General features: G+C 40.3%; 1 protein-coding gene across 3 annotated transcripts in view; it reads left to right on the forward strand.

The window, feature by feature from the left end:
• The window catches only part of LMO1 (LIM domain only 1), a 534,498-nt gene that overhangs the window by 230,331 nt on the left and 281,688 nt on the right, over positions 1-22,479 (forward strand). The gene's annotated exons all lie outside the window — the stretch shown is intronic.

The following is a 22,479-nucleotide window of genomic DNA, read 5'->3' on the forward strand; positions in this document are numbered from 1 at the left end:
TGGAAGGAGTTAAGCTTATGCAGAGAGAGTTAGCAAAGACTAGGAGAAAAATTACTAAATGTTTTGGTATAATTTCCCCTAAGGAGGTTATGACCAACAAATACCCATTGCAATGGTCGATGGATTTGGTGCATTACTTGGAGATACAAGAGCAAACAGACCCAGCGGTGGTGCTACTTGATAACTATGGTAGGGCAACACAACAGCTCCCGAAGGCAGAGAACTGCTGTATTAGATTGCAACTATTGCTACATAGCTATTATGAAGATGGTAAATGTAAAATGTAAAATGTAAATGTCATGGTACTTATAGAGCGCACTGTCACCTTGCGGTGTTGCCTATTCTGCTTCCTGGCGCTGATACTCATACCGCTGTGGAACCCCTCCTGGCTTTCCCTGTGAAGTGTCCACTCCTGGGCACCCCTAGGGTGAAGCCAGGCATCCTTAGGGCTGTTGGGACCGGTGTGGAGGCTAAGCAAGCTATTGCCCAGAGTTGCAGCGTGGGGCCCATGATTATAGACTAGGCATCGAGGCAAGAATTAACAGGTCCGAGGAAGTTGAGCCTGAGACCTGGCCGAGGCAGGAAACGAACCCTGGTCCCTGGCGAGAACACTGCATCAGGGTCTACCGCTCTAACCATTGAGCCACACTCCTCCATGGTAGTATTAACTAGATTTCTATTCTTATTCCTAAACATCCCATTGTTGTTGTCTTGCACAGTGTTTGATAAGCTAAGGTCTATCATGAAAAAAAAAGGCATGGGCTGGTAAGGAACCAAGAGTACTTTGGGAGATGCTTAGCTTCCTGTACTACACGGGAGGTCTGAATGCCCCGGACTTGGATATGTATTATGGAGTGGTGCAGAATATGTTTGCTTATTATTGAATTCATGGCCCACGTGCTGCTCAAGAGGGATGCCACATATCCACACATGTTGCCTCAAGCTCTATTTAGAACCCAGAAACGGCATGTTTGATTAATTGAATGTCACAGTCCATGCCTGGAACAGACCTCTGGAGTGTTAAGCCCTTATAACACTGACTTGGTGTTCCTGGTCCCCTATGAGTCAGGAGTGCAGAGCGAGGCAAGCCTTACAGGCACTCGGCATCAGAACTATGGTAGACTTTTTTTTGAGACGGCACAATGTGCATATGGGAAGCGGTTCAGGAATGCGTGATAGGCCAGCAGCTCTAACTCGCTACCACTACTACAGAGCGAGACACACATTATGGGGATTGTTGGGCGGAGATGTCCTGGAGCCCCCTCACATGCCGGAATTGTCTTTACTGTTGCAGGTCGATTACCCTAACAGACTGCTGGCAAACTATAGCGTTTACACAGGAGGTGCGCAGACCTGGACTGACTAAGGCTCGGCTTGAATGTCAGATGGAAGTGGGAATTGTTATAAGTGACAAACAATCGTAATATTGTTGTTCAGTAGTTACATCTATTTAATTAAATGGCAGACACGGATTGGTGCACTTTAAATATGATAACCAGGTATATTACAGTCCAGAACGACTATATACATACAGACTACATGATAGTGCGGACTGCCAGCGCTGTGTAGAGAGAGCAGCTGGGGTTGCACATCTTGCTTGGTTCTGCCCAAGTTTTGGCAGTTGGTGTTCTGTGAACTGGAGGTTATCACTGGTGTCACATTGGAGTTTGCTCCAGTGCTGGTGCTGTGGGGATATGATAAGGAAGTTGATGGGGAGAGTCAGCAGTTGGTTGATATTAGAGTGCTGCTTCCAGGACGTCGCGTGGCCATGAGATGGGCTCGAGGTCCACTCCCGACCTTAAATGATTGGCTCCCTGACATGGTCTACTGTAACAATCTGACACATATATTCTACTCCCCCCCCTCCCCCCCAAGAGCACAATGAGGACCCTATCAGACTTACCTAATTGGCAAGAACACAGGAAAGGTGGAGGGCAAGGATGTTTCAGAAGTGGGGAATGAGTGAGGGAGGTGAAGAACATTGTCACTGGTATGTTCTGTTATGTCTGTAATTTGATTACGATAATTGAATGCTTTATGATCACCGTCACTGTGCTTGGGATTCTCCTTATGTACACTTGAGTATTGGTGGGCACCTGCTTGCCTCTCTCATTGTAATGTTTGCTATACTCTAGATGGTATCAAACTACTTGTTGATATGCTAGCCACCCGGACATAAAATGTATTACCTTGTTGTTTCCATCGACACTTTATAACCTTGATGGTACATATGTATTCGTTGCTGTGCCCAGCCATACTGTATGTTTTTCAACAACTTGTTCAACAAAAGCACTAAAAAAACAACTCTGCCATGTGCAAACGGTACAAGAGAACATACAATAAAAATACTAAAATGATGCTGGAACAATTGACTACCAAAAAACCTAACTACACTTTAAGCCAGTCTATTACTAAAACTAAGAGATTGGCACGAGATGGAAACTAGGCTGTATAATGTGTGGAAAGGGAACTAAGGCAGAGGGAATAAGCGGAATTTCTCAATACACCACGAATACAAAAAACATAGTAGCTAATATTAATTTGGATTCTAATGAAACAGCGGGTACATAGGAAAGAAGGTACAAGGGCCTCACCATAGATTAACAAAAAGTGCATGCTACAGCCCTGGAAATGCACCAACGCACAAGTAAAAAACAAGCTAAAGTTAGAAAAAAGGTTAGAAATGAATAACAGCAGAGATCTGTTAAGAATACCAACACTCCAGGGCCAGGTCCTTCAGTTGTAGACTTGCTCCGCAAAACGCCGGCCGGGGCTGCTCCCTCCCCTTCCAAACAACACGCAACAAGCGGAGCGCTGATTGCAGCTCCGCCAGTAACACCAACAGTGCTCCCTGGCTCGGATTCGCCAACGGCGGCAATAGTGTCTGAGGTAGCAGCCTCTGAATTACCAGCGGATTTGGATTCTTTAGCAAGCTCTTTACAATTAGCTACTCCCGTAGCTATAGCTGACCCGTTTTCACCGCCTGCACCGTCACTTTTACAGCAGTGCTCATTTGTTACAGCAGAAACGCCAGCGGGGGCCATGATAGAGGTAGCCACAACGGAAAAAACTACAATTGTGCAAACACAAACTCAAGCACCTGAAGCACCAGAAACAATACGTTCTGAGCCCACAGCAACCACCTCTACCTCTAACACAGCAGCTTCTGTTACTGCTATAAGCGATGTAAGCGGTGCAACAAATACATCCACTGCTCCTCAACCTAAAATTCAATTGACTTTGTTAAATAATGAGGAAGACAAGCTAATATCACCCTCATCAACGCAGACATTTGCTGAGACCCAAGGCGTCTCTGCGTCAGCTGGGGAAGGAAACATTGATGACCTAACACTGCCTGGGCCCAACCACGAAGGTGGGGCAGGAATCGCGTCTGATACAGATGTGGAACTTCTTGAATTTTACACTATATCTGAAGGCCGTGAGGACCCAGGGTGGCACCATGACCTAGATTCTGAATTAGACTCTCTATCCGACCTGCATACCGGCTCCAGCTCCAGCACTCAAGATAGTGATGCGGATGAGCTTTTGGGAGAAGCCTCAACCGGAAAGCACACAGTGATAAAAAAAAAAAGAAGCCACCATATCCCAGCAGGTCCTCACCGGGAAGGCACAACCGCACTAGCTTCCAGCTCTTATGGGGCCTCTTCTTCTTCAAAAGAACAAAACACAACCTTAACTGCGGTAATGGATACTGTGTTGCAGGCAATCGCGTCACACAGAGAGCAAACATCCAAGGATGGACGGAAAGCACAACAAGCTCTACAAAAGGTACAAGGAGTGGTACGCAAACTTTCAAAAACAGTTGCAGCATCCAATACAAGAATGTCGGACATGGAAGATCGAATTGTGGTTATTGAGGCGGAAGCAGTTGTGGTGAAAGAGCAGGTTGATGCTCACGACGCCGAGATGACTGACGTAAGGTGGAAGCTTGAACAGATGGAAAACCGGATGCGCCGTAATAATCTTCGAGTACTGGGAATACCGGAAAAAAGTGAAGGGGATGATATACGCACCTTTATGATTCAACTCTTTAAAGACACTTTTCCTGAGTTATCTTCATGGAACTGGGATCTGGAAGTTCAACGGGTCCACAGAACCCCTTCTACATTACGGCCTACCAACTCGCAAAGCAAATACCCTAGGGCGATCCTCGTCTACTTTGGTAACTTTTTGCTACGCCAAACCATTGCAGAAAAAGCGAGACCTGAGGCTCATCGGATCCGAGGCGACATCTCATACTTTGTCAGACCGGACTTCTGCCACACAACTGTGGAGCGGAGATGGCGCCTCCGTCAGCTAATCAAACCTTTTATGGACAAAAAAGCTAAGGTCTATTTGAATAATCCCGCCATACTCAAGGTGTTGTATAATGGTCAGGTAAAATTTTTTTCCTCCGAGATCAAAGCAAAGGCTTTTTTAGATAGCCTGACCTAGTTTCTTCCTTAGGAGCCCTAAAAAAATGCATCGGTCATCTTGACTTTAGTTACGACACCGGATGGTGTGCCTTGTTCTGCAGTTCCCAAGTTCCTAAGTTAACACCAACTTTAATGCTTTTCGGATAATTCGCTTAGAGTAGGACTAGAATATGCTGTATTATATATTTTGGCATAATGTACCTTTCTCCTAGCATTCAAGGGTTCCATTCGCATGGCTTGTTGGGAACTGCATGGCTCTAGGATGTTTATATTTTTTCACCGCTTTGCATGTTTTTCGCTTTCCTTTTTTCTTCTTTTTTTTTTCTCTTACATACCCTTCTCACTAGCCTACATATGTGTTATTTGAAATATTCATAATTAATGATAAGGCACGGTCACAGGGTGTCTCTCCATCACTATAGACTCTAGTGAGAGTCTGTTATGCCTCATAGGGTGGAGTTCGTGGGGAGGTGGGGGGGTAAGGTCTTGGGGAAGACCTTGGGGAGGGGGTTGAGGAGGGGGGGAGGGAAGGGGGGGAACCAAAAAAGAAAAATTGGCAAATTCGGTCATAGTCATTGTTGTATTAAGAGTAAAAACTACAGAAATGTTAAAGAAAACCAAAACCGTATTATATATTCTAAGGAGAATGGGTGTTTAAAGTTTGTCGGGTTAGCCTTTCAAATCAATTTATGGGGAGAATAAGTCTTTGTACATGGAATGTGGCAGGCCTCAATCATAAAGATAAAAGGGCTCAGTTATTTCAACTAATACAACAAAATCCTGTTGATATATTATGTCTCCAAGAAACACATATTGCACATTCTGATAGGAACCTACTTAAATTACCTGGTTATAACCTAATGGCAGCTACATCTCAAACATCTAAAACTAGAGGGGTAGCTATCTTCGCTAAACCTATAATAGGCCCCCCAACTCGTATATTAGCAGATAAATACGGCAGATGGGTTATAATTCAGCTCCAGCTGGATATCACCATTTGTGCAATCTATGGCCCAAATCTGGATGACCCTGCCATTTTTCGAGAGCTCGAAATTGAGCTGGCTTCCTGGTCTGGTTCCCTGATTTTTTGTGGAGATTTTAACATCGACATAGGGCTATCCTTTGGGAACTCTCTATCTCGAAACTATAAAGGGCGCAAGCCAAAGGTATATACAGCTTTGGATCAGATGATGAAAAGTCACAACCTGGTTGACGTCTGGGGCCTACTCCGGGGGCCAAATTTGGCTGGCTACACATATTTCTCTTTCCCCCATAACAAATATGTTAGAATTGATTATATCATGTCAAACATTAACCGTAAGGATATAATAGAAGTAGTTAAATCACCGAAAACTTTATCTGATCACAATGCATTGACTTTTATTTTTGATACAACTAATTTAGTTAAACCAGTAACACAATGGACCTTTGATAGGAGGCTATTGGTTAATCCAGAATACATAGCGTATATTAAATTATGGACCCAGTCTTTCTTTGACTATAATCAGTTCAGTGCTCCACGTATTATAGTTTGGGACTGTTTTAAAGCAGCATTGAGAGGAGAGACCATTTCATTTGTTGCTAATAAACGAAAGTCAGAAAAACAGTCCAATTTGGAAATGATGCAGGAGGTGTCCAATCTTGAGGCCCATCATGCTTCCCTGTTAAATTTGTCTCGCGGGGGTCAAGTCGATTCTACCGCTGACCCTGGGAAAATCTTTAAAAAAATCATGATTTTGAAAAATGAGATTAATAGTAAGTTAATTCAAAAAGCTGCGGAAACCTATCAAGCCAATAGGGATAGACTATATGAATCAGGGGAGAATGTGGGGAAGCAGTTAGCATTACGCACACGACAAAAGCAATCATTGAGTAATATTAAAAAGATTGAACTCGAGGGAAATGAGTATACTACCCCCAAAGATATTGTTAAAGCATTTCATAAATACTATCAAAAACTCTATAGCAGTGATATCTCACATTCTGATAGTGAGGTTATTACATTCCTAAATAATTGGCTCCCAGATCATATTAATAATCAAAATATCGATGAAGAAAATAAGATTCATTTGGACAGAGAAATTACGATCATTGAGCTGGAGATTGCATTAGCTGAGATGGCCAACGGTAAGGCGGCTGGACCAGATAAAATCCCACTTGATTTATATAAAATCCTTGGTAACCAGATAACTCCCTTTCTGCTCGATTTGTTTCTAGGAGTTCAATATCACGCAATTCCTCCCGATTCTTGGAAACAAACAAATATAATAATTTTCCATAAGAAGGGTAAACCACTCCATCTGCCTTCCTCATACAGGCCTATATCTCTGATCAACTCCGACTCAAAGCTTTACGCCAAAATACTTGCTAATCGTCTGAGTGGAGTCATCGAACGGCTTGTATCCCCGTGGCAACACGGCTTTATACCCGGTAAAGGCACTACAGACCACACTCGTAGAGCCATAACCCTACTTGACATCATGGGTGCTACGGGGGGCGAGATGTCGATGATCTTCCTCGATGCCGAAAAGGCATTCGACCGAGTATCTTGGCAATTTCTCTGGAACATCCTGGAAAGTAAAAATTTCGGAAATGCCTTTATCAGTGCCATTAAAGCTATCTATGTCAACCCCACCGCAAAAATTTGTATAGCGGGAAATGAGTCGGAGGCTATTACGATTCAGAGGGGTACAAGGCAGGGCTGCCCATGCTCTCCGGTTCTATTTGCACTATATATAGATCCTCTTATCCATAAATTACTAACCTCAACATCCATACATCCATTACTTACAGGGTCTTTTTCCACCAAAGTTATGGCATATGCGGATGATATTGCCGTAATAACCACTAAACCGTCTGAAGCAATCTATGAAATTGAGGCCCTTACCCAAGCTTTTGGGAAGTATTCAGGGTACTCTTTGAATAGAGATAAGACTATGGTATTGGCTACTAGTAACACTCAGTATGAAAGTACTCTTAGGGTTAATCAGGCCACTTATTTAGGAGTAATACTTTCAACAGAGATAAGTAATATTTGTGATATTAATTATTCTCCCCTTATTGATAAAATCAAAAGCGATCTAAGAAGGGTAGACAGTCTACACCTCTCCATCATAGGTAGGGCCAACTACATTAAAATGAACGTATTCCCGCGCGTTTTATATCTGTTTAGAGCAATCCCTCTATTACCTACAGCACACTCTATAAAGATTATAGACTCCCTTATAGTAAAGTTTATGTGGAGTTATGGAAAAATAAGGCGGGCCCTTCCCCTTCTATCACTTCCTCAATGTAGAGGCGGCTTAGCTTTACCTAATTTAAGATTATACTTTTGGTCATCACTATTGCAATATATGGATCCTCTTTTGACTGCAAAATCAGGAGGCTCAACCTCTACAATTCCTTACATACCATCAATATATGAGCTCAGCTTAGGTAGAAAACATAAGGGACTTTTTTTAAGGCAGGTTGAAACATCTTATTACAAAAAAATTAAATTTAAGACTGTTTTAGACGCTCTTTCAGTTTGGAAAGCCATTGGTAAACATCTAGGCCTTTCGACATATACAAAATATACACCGCTATGGCAATGTAAAATTTTTTCTAATATCCTTAATGATAGTGGATCCCAGAGGTGGGAGCTCCTAGGCATTAAAACAATTGGAGACTTTTTCGGAAATAATCTCCCACTTTCTTTTGAGCTTTTTCAAACGAGATATAAAGTCCCCAAAAATGACTTTTTAAAATTCTATCAAATATCAGCTATCATCCACAATACCAAACCTAAAATTTCCCCAGATAATATCCCATTATTTGACATTTTAGGGAAAAAATCTACCAGAATTGGGGCCATATATCAGCTACTCTTGGCCAATTCCCCGGATGATCTAGAGCGCACGGAACAATCTTGGGCCTTAAAATTAGCTAATCCTAATGTGGACATAGATTTTTCTTTAGCTCTCTCAACAAGATTTTTTATAGCCTCCAACTTAAAGGCTCAATATTATAAAATCATTTATAATTTGTATTATACGCCAGCTAAATTGTTCGCATGGGGGCTTAGGAATGACGATAACTGTCCTAGATGCAAACAACCATCAGCAAATCTCCTACACATGTTTACTGAATGTCCCACGCTGGTCACAATTAAATCTATGATATTGGAATTTTGGACCCAAATTTTTGGTCGCCGAATACATGATTCTATATCATTGCTCTTATTGGGTCATGATGACTCTCTGAAACACAATAGAGAAGAACAAGCTGTACTTTTTTTGGGATATGCCGTGTTACGGATAATCCTAGCAGCTAGGTGGAAAGATACAGAGCCCCCTACCTTTAATATGTGGCTTAGTCGCTTTATAGCAATATACAAACAAGAAATTTCAATATATGCCACAAGAGGTAGAAAAATGAGAGCAATAGGAACACAGATTTGGGAACCTATTACTAGGTGGTATAATCAAGAAAGGAGGAATTAGATATAGGGCCTCTAAGTGATTTTGATCCCATTCTCTCCCTCTTTCTAGGATTCTATTTCTTCATGGTTTTACCTTTCTTTGTAATAGAGCTTTGATTATATTTATTTATAAATGTACCTTGTAACCTATGTATACTATATCATTTCATATCACTAATGTTGTATATTTTTGTTCTATGATTTGAATTTGCCAACAATAAAAATAAAAAAAAATAAAAAAAAGAAATGAATAACTCTCTTCTAATTCCTTCAGTCAGGAAAAAAGGACTTCCTTGCAAAAGGATCTACTGTAACGATAAACTTAAAACTGCTGTAGATCATCAGTACTGGCCATCAAGTCCTGGAAATACTCTGAACATTGCTGATGAATGTTGGTTGTTAACCTTACAAATGCACACTCACTTAAAAAGCCAGTTAGGAGCAATTGAACCTCAGTCTGGGAACCAATGTTTCTTTTTCGGGGTCTTGGTATGGGTTGGTGCTATCCCAGCAAGGCTCTTTAGGCGGTTAGTAGTATGAACTTCACATTACAGTACAGTTGGGATTATGCAGTTTCTTAGTGCACTGTTCAGACTCACCTAGAACGATTATTTGCAGATGTGGGCTGTCACTACATCGTTATCTAAAGCTCTTTAAAGAATGCGTCTTCACCTCTTTCCTAAATTGAAGCAGGGCAAGATCCATAATCTTAGGTAAAGCAATGTTGTTCCAGATCCTGGGTGCATGGCTAGAACATGCCAATTGTCTTGTGTTTTTTTTCTTTTTTTTACTTCCTTGCATCAAGTCTGATGGAGTCCGGGCTGTGTATGTGCTGAGAACTCCCAGAGATGTGAGCTTGCCAGCAGAATAGTGTGATGCTGTTCGTGAGCGCTTTGCAAATAATGCAGTTGGTTTTGAAGAGAGTGTGGCCTAGGAAGCAGTGGCAGTGGAATTCCATCAGGATGGGGGTTACATAGTCATATTTATTCAAACCCTGGATAAGGATGTTTCAAGGGGGTCAGTGTTGAGTCTGAGAAGTCATTAATAAGGGCCTTGCCATCATCCAGATGTTAGAGCATGGGGGCTTGAACAACCTTTTTAAAGCCACCATTTCCGAATTATAGTTTCACTTTATTAGAGAAAGCTAGTACCATGCTATCTTTACTCTCTTGGCAGTACTTTGCATAGTGTAAAAGCTGGGGGTTGAAGTTGTCAACGTTTATGTAATTGAGGCAGGGTTGGACTAGTTATTGCTTGTTGTTTATAATAAATAACAGTACCTCTGTCTTGGTGGGGTGGAGCTTCCGTAGGTGATTGACATTCACATCTATATTATCCCACAACTTCCAGATTGACTTCAATATTTGGTTCTACTCTTTTTTTTTTTCTTTTACAGCTACATTAAGAAAATTATAGAATAGCAATACCAGATGTTCTGGATCAACCTTTATCTCTGGTTGAAGGAATATTCTTGTCAATTGAAAAAAAACAGATTGTCCATAGAGTGGCTAATATAGACAATAAAAAAAGCTATCTCAGATCAATAGTAATGGAAAATGTTGCTTGCCTAACAAATTAGGTGTAGCAGCTAGACTGCTAAATCAAAGAAGCTCACTCACCATACAAAGAAGTTACTCCGCTTGGCTCATTGACTCTGGCAACACGTACTTCCTCCAATATCAGAGAGCGGGTTCGCAGAAGGTGAACACAGTTCATACTTTATCTGGGCTGGCAAGTTTGCATCCTGATGGCCAATAAAATGAGACTAAAATTGACCCTTGATGTACCATCCAGAGAAGGTATTCATCCTTCCTGTATTGCTATAAGAGAGGCACCTGAACGTCTTGTGTTGTTAAAACGGACTTGTATTGAACTGTTTTCAATATCTCCTTGCAACGAATATCTAACAGGTTTTTGATGCGTTTACTTTTTCACTAAAAGTTTTATTTTTTTCTTAATGTTTGCAAACATGTTCGCCCTTTCATATGAAAGAGCTATTCACCAAGGTTTTAAGTGGTTTGTGGGAAAGATGATGGGGTGACCATGTATCAGATGGGATAACGTACCACCTGGCTTACATGATAAGGATACTGCAAGCCACTTTGGAGTTTCTTAACCTTACAAAGGAACTCCGCATATGGTATGAACTCCTCTGTGACGTGCAATATCCTTATAATGTATAATCTCTTATATAAACTACCACTTAATACAGCAAAGAAGGACAAACAGCTTTTAATTGAGTATTATTCACTTCCTGATGAAAGATGACTGTCACAAAGGCTCTGGAGTCAGACTTGTCAATGCTCAGTGTATGTCCCCTTTTAGAGTCAAAGTTTATTAAAAGAAAAACATAAATTATCCACAAGATATAGAAAAACTAGAGGATATATTTATAAGACTGCTAAGTGGCTTTTAGCAATCTATTTACTTGTTACTTTCCAAACTATAAAACATGATTGAAAAAAAAAGCTTTATAATTTAGCTTTGAACATTAAAGTATTGCTGTAAATGTAATAGAACATATTTTGAATATTTCTTAAGCACATTTAAACAAGGTAAATACCTCCTGCAAATTAAGAAGTATTTACAGTGAAATCCTCAACAGGAAAAATAACATTTATAGTGAACTTGCACACTTTAAGAGTGACGTTTTCTCTTAACTTTATTTAGTAGCATTTTGGGAGGGAGGATCAAATGTTTCCCAGCTCCTGAAATCATGCTGTTTAAAAAAAAAATTGCTATTGCAATTAAGTATCCATTTAAAAATTCAAAATCATGATTAACCTCAAACTACTGATTGTTTCGATTTGGACTGCAGTGATCCCAAACTTTATTGTGTTTTGCAATATTGTTGCAGCTCCTCAGTGGGAAATACTGCTTTTCACTTTCATGGTCTGGCTCTATAGCACAGCTGTCGCCAGACAATTGTGTGAGAACATCTAGAGAGGGCATTGGCTCCACCCACAAATTGAGATCCAGAAGTTCATGTTTTGATTGAACAGAAGCTGTGCGCTTCCACAAAAAAAGTGCTTGCTCTCTACATAGCTGTGAACATTTTGTTTATTTATCCTGCTGCCTGAGCTTGAACTTTCAGGAGCCCATTCATGATTATTAAACTGTTACTGATAACTAGATAATTCACAATGATTCTCTCTAGCAGCAGTCCAGATGGGAGGAGGGCAGTCATTAACCTACATGGATTTTTAGGTCTGGCTTGACAATATTTGTCTACATTTCTTTGCCTGTACACAGATACATATCCATTCCCATGCTATCTGCTTGTAATACTTCACATTGCCATACAACATTCTTTGAAAGCCAGAGCTATTGGCATTGCCAATGCTTGTTCTGTTATGCTGCCGGGATCTCTCTCTTGTATGGCTCAAGCTGGGACAGGGGTCACAAGAATCCTATGGTTTCTTTGCTCACCTAGGTTTGTCATACACGCGGTGGAGCCTGGCAGAAGGAGGAGAGGACCCCTGCTGCTACTCTTTGCCCTGCACCGGTACCCACAGCCCGCAAATATCACCACTGCTGTCACCCTGCACAAAAGAAATGGTGCTTATTGGTGATATGCACTATCTGCACTTCCTAACTGTCAGTTCTGAGACACAGCTATGAACGCATACATTCACTGCACTAACTAGGGCCTTTTTTATTTTCTGAAGTGTACATCACAACAAAACCTTTTTTTCTTCCATATATTATTTATCTATCATTTTATGTTTTTCTTCTAGTGGTCTATTGTCCAGAGCAAGCTGCTTGGGGTCTGCTACTTACACAACAAAAGAAATGCCCAGATGGGCAGTTGTCCTCTTTGCTGTTGCAAGATTAAGTTAGAGCGTGACAGGCATGAGGTCAAAGGATGCCACTATTGCAGGTGACACGAAAAATGAAAGGGGGTCAGCCAGTGAGCTCGGCTTTCTAAAGATTTGGCATAGGAGACAATCATTAGCTGTTTTGTGAAGTTCAGGCAGTCTTAATGCGTTCTTACTACAAATGGTAGGAAGGACCAAGCTTGGCATTGTAATGCTACTAGAGTGTCTTAGATAACAAGATCATTTATGGTGTTTTTCTCTACTAACCTTTCAACCTGCGCCAATATTACTCGACAGTTCTTAGCTTCCAAACAAATGCATATCTATTTCCAAGCTATGTACTTGTAGGTTTCACATTACCATACAACATTCTTTTAAAGCCAGACCTTTTGGCATTGACAAATGCTTGTTCTGTAAGAAGTCAAATAGTTTTGCATTTTAAAGTTCCTCTATTTGGTTTGCTGGATCTTAACTGTATTTAAAACAGCTCAGTTCTTCCTGTAGTAAAATTGTAAATGCGTGCAATATACCAATTGATGGCAGTTTTGGATATTTTACTCTTTATTTCTCACACTTGATGTATGAGATACTTGTACCATGCATTACAGTATAACTAATTGCACTGTCTAAATGAAACTGCGAACAGTCGTTTTGTATTCTTCCTTTTATAGTGTGTCATAATTGACACTTTAGTGGAAAAGATTTACAAAGCATTTAAAATCAATATACTGAAAAGACTAGGATAAGAACTTCATTTTATATTTTCTAAATCCCTCCCACACACAGTTGAGGTTTAGACATTTCATTTGTGCAGATTTTGCAAAACCAGCCCCTTTGGTGTCTGTGGATAGATTCACAATTATTTGTGTGTTATTCGTCAGATTGGATGAAAACGTTTGAACCACAGAGTTATTACTCTCAGACACTCATAAAAATGGAAAAATGTCTCCTGCTTACGAACAGAGCTAACTTTTGTTGAATATTGCCTCACTGAAGATTGGACATATTCAATGAAAAGATGGATTTTCTCTTTTAGATTTAAGTGTAAATGTCAGTTGAACATAATATAGAACACAGGGTGTCTACACCTCTCGCTCTACTTTAGATGGTGCAAACGGAAAAGAAAATAGGTCAACGATTGCAAAGAAAAAAGTAGATAAGTAGTTAGTAAAATGAACAGTTAATTTTAAGGTTTGGGTAAATAACCCTCAGTCATCTCACTGCTCTTTAGTTAACCCATATGTTCTTAAATTATCCTTCACCTCCTTCAGCTCAGTTCAATTCAATTCAATGCAGCTTTATTCGGTTAAAAACAGTAGAACCATAAAAGCATTCTAAAATAAGATATTTTCCTCAAAATTCATCAAATAGTCGGCACAATAAAACACATGAAAGCATTACATTTATTCTATAGGTGTGTTGGCAAAATACAATAGTTAATCAGTGCCAGAAGAGATAGATACATGAAGTAATGTGCACATGGGACACTGAATAAAAGTATTATCAAGAGATGTGGATTAAACTTTCTTCTTTTGACTGCCATTTGAGTATAGACAACCACTGCATTACAAAGTTTCTCGTTTTCTAGGCTACAAATAAAATCAATAGCAGGTTTATAAAAGTACAAATTTTTCATTAACAAATAATGGTCGTAAATTGCTCTTTCTAATATCTCTATAAAAATTACAAAAAAGGATAACATGTAGGGTTGTCTCTAGCGATTTCCTGTCTCAAGGGGACCTTGGAAGGTTTCAATTCCTCTTACCCATAATTGGAAAGGCTATTAAAAAATGGAGAATACCCACTCTCAGCCTAGTGAGGTAAAACAGATGTTTTAAATTTGTTACTTGGAATAAAAATCTCTGTGTGCCTGACGCGATTGGCCTTTCACAGTAAGCCCTGGTCGTCTGTTTTGAATTTACATCAGTTTCTCTTAACAGTTCTCTTGATTCTATGAGCCCAGATTTCAGATCTTTTTTGCTGTAACCAAGGATTTGTGTGGGGTCGTTAAAGACAATGTTCTCGGTGCACTCATTTAAAAGATTATTGATGTAAATTAACCATGGGATTTTTTATTGTCCTCAAGGGCAAGGCAATCCTTAATAATTTCTTGTGTGAATTTAGTTCCATCTTTGCTCCAGATCCCATACCATACAGTAAGAGCTTCTATGCTGATATAATCAATGATATAAGAAGCTGCCAGCTCTGTATGCACGATGCATGAGGGAGTTGTTAGGAACAGCTAGTAATCTTCTTAGGAAGATATTTTCTTATATCTGGAGTGCAGCATGGTTAGCCATTCCCCATAACGCAGGACCATAGCAAATTCCTGTGAGACTCTTGCTTCCAAAGAGGGTTGAAATTTCCCTGATTGGCTTATTCCCATTGTTTTTGAGAATCTAAAAATGGCCTTTGATGTCTTTTAACTCATTTCTCATGGAGGAAGTAACAAAGTTAGCCTCTAAGGTGAAAGTAGACCCAAGTCATCCATTCTGCATGAATAAGTCTTCTCTGACCAATCGTAGAGCAACACCTTGACTGTCCACAGGCGCAATCACAAGCCATGTGAAACATGAGCTTATCATCCACTTACAAAGAAACACACACCAAGCTCTGAGCTCCTGGTGAAATACAGTTAGATCTATGATTTGTTCTGATTTGCCAAAAGAACCGAAACATACTCTCTGACATCGAAGAAGAATTTCTAATTACTTTTTTGATAAGGGCCAGCAAGTTGCCTGATTCTCTTTGATCTCTCAGCAGCATACATCACCAACAACCACAAAAGTCTGTTGACCAGATCTACATAATGGTTCAGGATCCCTAGAATCGCTGTAAACTGGATCAGCTCTTTCCTGTCTGCTTGAACTCAACAGGTATGCCTGGGATCAATGGAATACTCCTCTCGTGAATACATTCAGGGCTCCCCCAGCATTGCTCAAGGTCTTCTACAGATCAACTGCTACATCTGTCCCTTGTCACAAATACTAGTTCAATATAAGGTTAATTTCCAGAGGTTCGTAGATGACACTCAAATGTAAATCTCCTTGAAAATAACTCACAGCTCGATCCATCACCAAATGTTTGGACCACATTCAACACTGGATATAACAAAAAACGTGTTGTGCTTCAAAGGTGAAAAACACTGAACTTTTGCTCCTGAGAGGACAGAACCCCACATCTCGTGCATTTAAGTGGCTTCCTAGCCTAAGAATCGTCAATACCACCAATTCAAAAGACAGGTATCTGGAAATTATCTTTGATTTGACCCTTTCATTCACTCCCCATTTTAATGCTGCTTTAAAACTTGTCAATCTGCAGTTCACATGCTCTAAAAAATTCTTCTCCTCCTTCAAACTTTCCACTCGATTGAAAGTGCAAGATGTCCAGTCAGAGGAAGCACTGGATAACTACCATAATCTACAAAACCATCCTCAATAAGCTGATCAACTATAGTCAAAGACTCTAAAACAATACAGCTAAGCAGTGAAGATTGCCCTAAAGGCACACCTTTAGCCCGGGGTGAATAACAGGGTCAAATTTAAGATGTTTTGCTTTTTCCACAAGCCAGACTGGAACAGAGGCCTAACATGCCTAAAAGAATGGGTTGCAGGCTTCACTCCTCTGAAGGAAGTTTCCTTCTGCCTCTCAACTCATGAATGTGCTATATTGAGGTAAACACCTACAAAAGCTCAATTTTTCAGCTAATTAGCTTTCAAAAGAATTGTAAATGTGTTCCATTCAATCTTTGAAGACGTAGGGATTTCGGCAAGAAGTTTGTCACAGCCAGCCTGATGCCAGATGTTTAGGTACAGACACAGGACAACGAGGAAATAAATGGTATGATATATATTTAAATGCACACACCGATAAATGTACATTTGGCAGCCCTGATGAAGCCACATCATGCATTCATGATGCACATGGGTAACCTATAACCATAGCATGCCCGATAAAAGAACCTGCCAATCAACAGCATAGTGTGGAAGCCTATCCTTTCCCTTGCATTTTTCCATTTCTGTTATTGAGTGGTGCAAGGTTATTCAAAGCCACATACTATCATAGGGGGAAAAAATATGCAACTCTGTACTACCCTCTCCCCACCTTCAACTAATACCACTTTTCCCACCTTATCCCCTCCCACTGTATCCGTTCACCCCACCGCCTCAGCATCTGTTTGCAGAATCATGCATGACCTAATGTTTTCCTGCTCACTAAGAGACTTTTACTGAACTTACTTTTTAAGACCTCACTACTTTTAGTCTTGATTTCATAAATCTACAACTAAAGTCGTTCTCAAGGTGGGGTCTAGACTGTTTCAAACATGCTTATTTTTAAGTGTGATTCAAGAAACCTCCAGTTGACCCTAAAGACCACTCAGCAGATATTGGAGTGGCTACTTCATGGTTGTATACGCGTGGACTGAGTGGTGGGAAATCTAGGGGCCCCACAACAGTGAAGTTCCCCAAATCCCCTCTGGGCATTTTTTCACATAGTAAGGATAGAAACCAGGCAAGCATCCTTATCAGAATCTATGATGATATGTGTCGTGGCGGGTGATCCGTGATTGTGTAATTGCAACTTTTATGGACAATCTCTTTCTATAACAAGTCTTCAGAGCCATTCAAGACTTCTGGATTGTTCACATTGCGAGATTGCCTTCAAGGTTGCTTTCATTAGCTCAAATTCGCAGTACACGCTTAGAGCCTCAATTTGAAACGATGCACATCAGATATCTTTCAAGACCTTCCTAATTTTTTTGTCTGATATATAAAAGACTCTGAGTGAGTCAACGACCACGTTCAAAATACCAGGATATGTTACAAGAAAGCTTCCAGCCTCTAGAACCTAAAAAAGATGAAGGCTTTATGAAGTGCCTTTGCAGTTTCTGAAAAAATAACGTGTGCTATCTTAGTAAACTGTCATCAGTCATTTGGAATACATACAATCTTGAAAATAGTATTGTTCCTGTTACACGCTCTACAGATATTATCTAATCTATTCTCTGAGCCACTCTCTTCGACAGCCATATAGCAGGAAGTACTTTCCTGCAGCAAGCATGATCTAACATTGTGCCTTATAATAGCAACGTGTTGTGTTAATGAAGCTTCATATTGCACTTCAGCCATGTCCGTGTGCTCTGACAAAAGATGTTCCTATAATCCAATGTAATGTTAATGTACTGACTTCAGGAGGATGGACACTTGCATTGCCCTACCTAGGATTCAGTTGTGTGACTCGAAGATCACTGCACGTTTCAGAAGTGAGGGCTAAACTCACAGATCCATCCTGCAGACTTTGAGGTTGTAAGCTGTAATAACGTAGCACAGTTTGTCTGAAGAGGAGAATAATGATTCAATGGATTTTTGTGTGTGTGGCATGCCACTTAAATTGCTTCAAGGTAGAGGCATATTAAGGGAGAAAGAAACTCTCGACTGGGTATTTAAAGCTGAGATACTGGGATAATGTTGATTCGACTGCGCATCCACATTGTGCAATGCACTGATGACAGGTCAGAACCTCAGTAAAATAAAGGGTCTCAAGCACTGATAGAGAATTGACACTTTATTGATATTGACGTTTGTAAAAATGGCTTGATCATGGGTACAAGGTCTGACATGAAACCGATACCAGCCCTGGCAAAATGGCGAAACGAGGCTCACCCTACAGGAGGCTAGAACTGGAATAAGACCAATGGTGCATGGTTGGGACTTGGCAGCCTATCATGTTCTGAAACAGTCATGTAGCCTGCAGCCTACCATGCGAATGCTGGAGTAGCAGAATAGCCAATGCATGGATGAAGCTATGTCATGAATATTTGTAATTTTAGGAGCCTCTCATCATATTTTTAATGTGGTCCCATTCACTTTGAATTACATTGCTACTGAGAAGGTAAAGCCTGATTTAAATGTTGAGCCCCTACCATTGTCCTGAACGGTTGACCAATCCCTCTCCAAGGACACCAATGCAGCATCCACATTCACGAGGACAGACCAGCAGAGCATCAGCACCTGCTGGCTTGGCTAATGGATATCTGATTATAAAGGTAGAAAATGTAGAGGCACTGATTTATTGTTTGGTGGGTTTCCTGCTAGAGTGTATCTAGTTTTCCTGCTCATGCTATTAGAGAGTGTACATTTGTAGAAGTCAGACAGGAAATATGCTAGTTTTCAACAGATGTCTCATGAGCGCCAAACTCTAAATCAGGGCAAGAGAAAATTATGAGCACGTAAACAGTCCTAGAAAAGAACCCCTAGAAATGTATAAAACTCCCAAACGACAACCACAGAGTATTAGAAGCCTGACCTACCAGGAGATAACCCAACAAACAACCCCATGAAAATTAGAAAAACTCATCATATGTTTTATTAATTTGTTTTATTCCATCACCTGGAGGTCCTTGTCCATAAAGAAGATAAGCCCATGATTGTTAAGCAACATACAAGATATGGAGCAAAATGTAACACTCAAGATGACAAAATAAGACACCAGTTCCCAGCAATGTTTCTAGATCAACACAGAGCGTATGGCTGTAGGGGATATTAGTTTCGATTAACAGGTTTTATGAGGGGGAAAGGGAGAAGTAAGCAAAAGAGAACGTGTTCATGGTTATAGAGAAGAGACCTCTTAACTTCTGTGCAGGAAAATGAATATATTTCATTAAAAACGCATGCACTATCTATCCCCTTGTTTTAAACAGCTTTGTAATAATAAATGACAAATAAACATATGTTTAAATTAAATGTTAGTTAGTTAGCAAGCCATGTTTTACTTCTTCTATAGTTGTGAAATGAGAATGACCACAAAACTGGATTTCACATTTGAAACTATAGAAATCTCATTCTTGATTTTCATCAAAGCTGCCTCTTTGCCTCATTTGGAAATAAAGCCGAATTCTTACTTAAAATTCATTTTAATTCTTCACTTTTACAATAATACATTTAAAGTCTTCTCACACATATGGTAACAAACCATACTTTTATGACACATTTCGTCTTTGTTCTGCGATGCCTCACTAGTAACTGATATCCTATGTTCACTCAGTCACTCTTATCTCATCTTATCTGACCTACTCTCTCCTTTGCATTTTTTATATTAAGCATCAAGTTCCTCGAACGTTGTTGCCATGTGATGCTAAATGTTAGTGTTGGATGGTGTAACTGAAGTTGCCCCTTGGGCTTTTTTAAGTGGTAGGATTTGGTAATATTGGGCGTTGTTGTATACGTGTTGTCACAGTGGGTATTGTTTGTATCTCTACAAGCAATGACATTGAGCTCTGTTGATGACCTTTGCTCTTAATTTGTTTCCTATTCGGTTATCTTAAATAAGCACATAAAATGTTCTCCATTTCCAACGGGCTTTATTGAACAATATTGATATTCTAAAATCCTAGTGGGCTAGTGATTCCTCTAATTCGCTCACCCTGGAGTAGTGAGCTATAGAATGTCTTAATTAACAGAATCCTGGAAATTAAGGTGATCCTATTAAGTGTGGGTATAATAGCTGCTGGTGACGTTTCTGTAAAGTTTTCAATTTTGTGAAAATTAAATTATTTCCCAACATCATTAGAACCAAAAGGCATCCAGGCAGTGGTATGGCCTTGACTTGACATTGATGGTTACCTTCTCTACTGGCAGGAGAGCACAATATATCCCCATCATTCAGGCATGTCCACTGAAATTATGCTATGCTTTGGCGTGCTGTGCTTTCCACATAATTTAGGATTTACTGCATTTACCAAATAACTCATCTTCTGTACAATTTGCAGATTTTCACAAAAAAAAGGATTGTTTCTAGCTGAAGTGGATCAAACGTTATTAAAAACGCTACCACGTGTGTTGCCATGAAGTGGCACACTTTTTGTTACATAAAGGCAGGTTACCTTTCAATTGGCTATCACTGTATTTAGGTGTTCCACTGATAATGATGCTGTGAAACCTTCCCCATAGAATGTTAACATGTGTAAAAATGAGAAAGTAGTGACATAATGCTGTTTCAAAATGTGCCGCATTCAAGTGCACAATTTACCTTATCATGGTGCATAATTGGTAATTACTGGGTATGTTAAACTCCATACAGCTCATAATTCCTACCCCCCCCCCACCCAGCCCCCACATAAACTGAGGTTTGTATACAGGTAATAATTATCCAGTCCAGCTGTAATTAAGGCTTTGGAAGTATACTAAAGGAGATGGGAAAATAGATGCAGACTTCAACTCGAATATTGTGACCCATTTATATCCTAAAGGTTCCAAGAGAGAGGCCAATGTGAAAACGTGGATACCATGAAATCCTTGCTTTCATGGAAAGAACAAGCTTATGAAAGGCATGTCACATGATTTACCATATTCTATTTAATAGGTAAGTTAACTCCCTAAAGTTAGGGACACTGGAATTGTGTGGCAAGGAAGGAACAAATTATGTAGGAGAGTTTACTAAATTGTGCTAAATTCTGCAAAGATTAACCTGATGGTCAAAATGGTCTGGTAAATACATGCAGTTATTTGGGTAGAAAACGCCAAACTGCATGGGTTATTCTACATTTTCAAGGGGACAAATCATAATTGAGGGTAGTTTTGGGTTACTTCAGGTGTGACGATTCTCGGAGGTGTTTGAATCAAGGCCCAAATATTCCCATCAATTGCAATTCTGTTGGAATTCTTGAATGGTGATTTTTACCATTGGCGTTTTGTGAAGTAGTTTGCAAATGATAACTTCCATTTATTTTTGTGTCGATGGTTGCTTGTTGCAAGAAGTAGTTTTTAGTGTTTGTAATATATAGTACCTTTATGAATTATACGGTCACATTTCTAGTTACTGATGTGTCATAGCTGAGTAGACTTGACCTTCAGGCCTTGACTTTCTACTTTTATGAAGTTTAATCCACAGTTCCTTTTAATGCCGGGTAGGCGTGGGCGGAAAATCCGTTCCGCTCGCGGATTTTGCGGATTTTCGGGAAATCCGCAATCCGCGAGATTTGCGAATTTCCCGCAAAATCCGCAAATCCGCGAGCAGCGGATTTTGCTCGCACTGCTCGCACTGTTCGCGTGAGTTCGCGCCCCGCGAATAAGTGCAAAATTGCAGAAATACGATCTTGGCAAAACTGAAAGTAACTACTTACCAGGTTCAAAAGTTCAGGCACATCATTAGTAGCCATTTCCTGTAGTGCTTCCTGAGGGGCCCCTCCAGAGTTCAGTTGCCAGTTGAAACTATTATGTGACCCTGCTCTGAACCTCAGAATAGTTACACATATGCCACAAAGGTCCTGAATTACAGCTAAGGGAGACAAGCAGGAGCCAGGCTGGAAGTTAAAATCCATTAATCAGCCCCTAATTCATTATTGTCAGTTGGGGCAGGGCAGGTGTTGTAACTAATTTTGCAACAATGAAAGCACTTAGCAAGTGCAAAAGATCACTAATCAGGGCGCACTAAGGAAGCAGGTGCCAGCTAAAAAAATATTCTGTGACACATTAATCAGCCCCAAATTAATTCAGGTCACTTGAGGCAGGGAAGGTGTGCTTTGCTTTGCCGAAAATAATGTACACTGGACAACCAGAGGGTGTAGTGATGAAACAGAGGGTGGCATGGGTGGGCCAGAGGGTGGCATGAGTAGTCAGAGAGTGGCAGTGGTGACAGAGAGTGGCAGTGATGAAGAAGAGTGTCCCAAACAGGCTGGACACGTAGAAACAACAAGTTCGCAAAACTTGCGACCCGACAGGTAAGTTCGCAAATTGCGAAATTGTAAAAACCCTCGCGAACTGGCAGA

Source organism: Lissotriton vulgaris, chromosome 2_1 (assembly GCF_964263255.1).
Source record: "Lissotriton vulgaris chromosome 2_1, aLisVul1.2, whole genome shotgun sequence".
Taxonomy (NCBI): domain Eukaryota; kingdom Metazoa; phylum Chordata; class Amphibia; order Caudata; family Salamandridae; genus Lissotriton; species Lissotriton vulgaris.